Genomic DNA, 3,776 nt, shown 5'->3' with positions numbered 1-3,776 from the left:
AAATAGTTGATATTGCAATTTATGGAACAATTTCAAATAAATGTAGGCCCATCAGCCAAAGAGTATGCTCAAAATGGAGATGACCGTTGAATTTTGGTTGCCAACACGTGAGACGACAGATGAAATTAAATCGACAGGAAAAAGGTCTAGATCAGGGGTTTCCATCTTACAGGAAGCCGGGGGCCACAATTAAAAACACAAATCAAATGGCGGGCCGCAACTTTATCAAAACTTTATATAGGACTCTTTTATGTTTGAAGGAATATTAAATATTACTGTCAGATTTTTACCAAGTTGTACAAAACAAAAGTATCGAATTACAAATTAAAATAAGAAGTAGATTTTCAAAAATACTTAATTGCATATTAAAAAATTCGGGCTTCAATAACTTTAATGTGCACCTATGTACTAAACAATTAATGAGCAACAGATATCTAATTGTTAAGATATAAAACTTTGAAAAGGTTGGTATTAAAACTTACATAGTAGCACACAAAATGTTCAGTGATAAAATTGAGGTTTGTCTGCTGTAACCACCAGAGAATAGATATTTACATTTTAAATTTAAAATTTACAAATGTGTGTGTAAATATTTTCGTCCAAAATGAGTGGTTTCAAAAAGTTAAATCGGAGAATTTCTTCGAGAAAATTTCTGATAAAATATATTTATAAAATACAAAAAATGAAATAAAAAACAGCAATATTCACGATTATTTTTGTATTTGAATAAATATTTTCTTGAATGCAAAACCTGAGAAATAAATTTTTTTTGCATCATTGGTATGTTAAATTTCGCAGCAACGAAGAAATTAGGTTTTTATTAATGAGAAAAGTATTTTAAACCATTTTAGATTTTTTACGAAAACTGTCATCAGAAAAATGACAACTAATATATTTTAGTTCGCGGCCCACCAAAAAAGACTTCGCGGGCCGGATGCGGCCCTCGGGCAGCCACTGTGGCCCTTTGGGCAGTTGGAAACAACTGGTTTAGACTAGTATTTGAGACTGTTAAAAATCATGGAGAAAAAACATCTTATGTAGGTAGTGTTATAGTTGCAAAATTTTATAAACTTTAATGGATTATTGATCACAAAACTTTAAACTTAATTTACTTGAAACTATGCTTCTCTTATTGCCTGTACCTCTAACTAGTACCATTTTCTACCGATTTACTTCAAAATTTGACACAATCATCATAGCAAATATAGTTTTTGTTGCACTTATGGAATTTTTAGTTGAGTTGACTAGTTTTGAGCGATTTGCAAAAATATAACTTATTTTATGTCATTTTTGAATTTTTTCAGAGTACTGCCATTTTAAAAGTCATACATGCAACGAAGATTACATTCATGTAGTTAAAAAAAAATCAAAATGTAATCAAATTTGGATTATTTTTGTTCACCCTATAAGTACAGCAAGTTATGGATAATTTAAAAAATAAGTTATAAACATTGTATTATATGAGCGAATCATATAATACAATTTATATAATTTTATCAAATAATCATATAATCATTTAATTTTGTCAAATACAAAAATTTCAAATTTTTTCGGTAAAGTTGAGACTAAATCTTGATAAAATTAAGACTGAAATATGTACAATAAGGTAAAAAAGGTGTTAAGTTAATTCCAATCATTTCAAAAGTCATTAGAAAATCTTTCCTTTTTACAGGTTTCTACTGTGCTGCTTTCCCTTAACACTACAAAAACAAAACTGCAACTTTTCAATTTTTTGAAAATCTTTACAGATTATACTACTTTTTTTTAATTTATTATTGGACGTAGGCGCATATCTACCAGTAAATAAATATAAGCATCTTCTAAAATTGTTTTCGTTTTGTTTTGTTTTTATCATGTTCATGGACAATTAAATGGCCCCATGTGCCTTCAAAACTGCATCCGCAAGCTCCAATACATCATTACTGTAGAGGATCTCACGAAGTTCAACCTTTCGAGGCTATGGCAACCCTCCTTTTCAATGGACAGTGCAATTTTGATCTCTAAATTCGGTTAAGTTTGCAGAATTATGAACCCCGTTTTGCCCATCGTCTATTCCTAATGTTGAATGTATTAAATGAGGAGAAAATTTAAATAATTGAAGACAACAATTGGAATGAACATTTATTAAAAGCAAACACTTGGTGCAATATAAACATATAGAAATTTCAATAAATTCATTATTATCAACAGGCACCGTATAAGCGGACATTTTACCAGATATAAGGCAGGAGAACAAATGCGCTCACACATTTGGCTTAGTTGGAAATTTCTAACTAGAAATATTTCCTATAGGAAGAAATGGTAGATTGTTCTATAAAATGAATTTGCATTTAAAAATATTCTGTTTATAGACTGGTATTCAAAACTTAATAACTACATTTAGGCTTATTCAAGGACACGGTTAAATATTTTCTAAAATGATGTCTGAGGTTAAATAAAATGCATCTTTGCTGCAGATTAAAAAAAAATAATTACAAAAATGATTATTCATAAAAATTGACAATGGTATTTGTATCGAGAATAATACATTATTTATCTATTAATTTTTTTCGTAATATTCCGACAAAAATCTCAGACCAATCATCATCAAGATCGAGAAAGGCCAAAAATGTCAAATCGTCAAAATAAATCATAAATAAAATAAACAAATAAAATAAAAAAATAAATAAAATATAAAAAGAAATACAAAAAATTATTCATATAGAACTAGAATGTAATCACCTCTTGCTTTTTGATACACTGTAAAAAAATTCCGGAACTAATTACGGTTTACCCGTAAAAGCCTTTTTTACCAAAACATGTTATGAAACAAAAAAGTCTGATGTGCCAAGTTACGGTTCATTTTATTGTAAAATGGATTCTACGGGTGATGCAACCAAAGTGTCGGTACTTTAATACCATAATTTACTTAGCCTGGAATCTTTTGCAGTTTAAAAATAATTTATTTGAGGATGACATTTGATTTTAATACAGTCTTTTCAGTGTTTCTGATCTCAGTCATGACTAGTTAGTTTCCTTCACACTTGAATATTAATTTGTGAGCCACAAAGTGAATTGACTTCATTTTCAAAAGGTTTCTAAATATTTATTTATTGGGTGTTCTTTAAGGAAAAACATTGAAAAAAACTGTCCTGGTTGTACCTTCTAATACAAAAGAAATGGATTAATTTTTAGTCTCTTATGTGCTGTGAACTTTTTTTAGTGCATTTATACAGAAATATTAAAATTTTTATAAAATTCACCATTAGTTATATATTTTATGGAAGTTTCAAAGTGATATTTTAAGAAAAGAATATTGATAAAATGAAATTAATATTTAGGTGATAATATCTATTATGCATTAAAACTCTAGAGTTTTGTATTGCAGAGTTTTTTTTTAAAATCATGTAAATGTTATAATGCATTGAATAGGTTTACTAGGACAGTACAGTTTGACTGCTTCTATTTTTAAATGTAATAAGATATATAAATGTACAGGAAATTAATGTTCCAGTGAAGGTATTTAATTGTACAGAAAAACATTATTGAATAATTCTGTAACTTTTTCAACCATTAAAAGAAGTTTTTTTACTCAAGCTAAGAAGTTACCTAGGGCAAATATAACCTGTTTAAAAATTTAGACACATATTTTCATAAAATTACAAAAGGGGAGTTCCAGCTTGTAGCAAGGTTTAAACCAGATTAAAAACCTTACAGTTTTGATACTGGCAATGTTTCTTTTATAAGTTAAAATTAATGGGCATAACAGTAAAATTAATGAACATAACAGTAGAATT

This window comes from Parasteatoda tepidariorum, chromosome 7, assembly GCF_982258835.1.
Source record: "Parasteatoda tepidariorum strain Cologne lab strain chromosome 7, Ptep-v5.0, whole genome shotgun sequence".
Taxonomy (NCBI): Eukaryota; Metazoa; Arthropoda; class Arachnida; order Araneae; family Theridiidae; genus Parasteatoda; species Parasteatoda tepidariorum.
The sequence above is the reverse complement of the archived record's forward strand: the minus strand, read 5'-3'. Positions refer to the sequence as shown.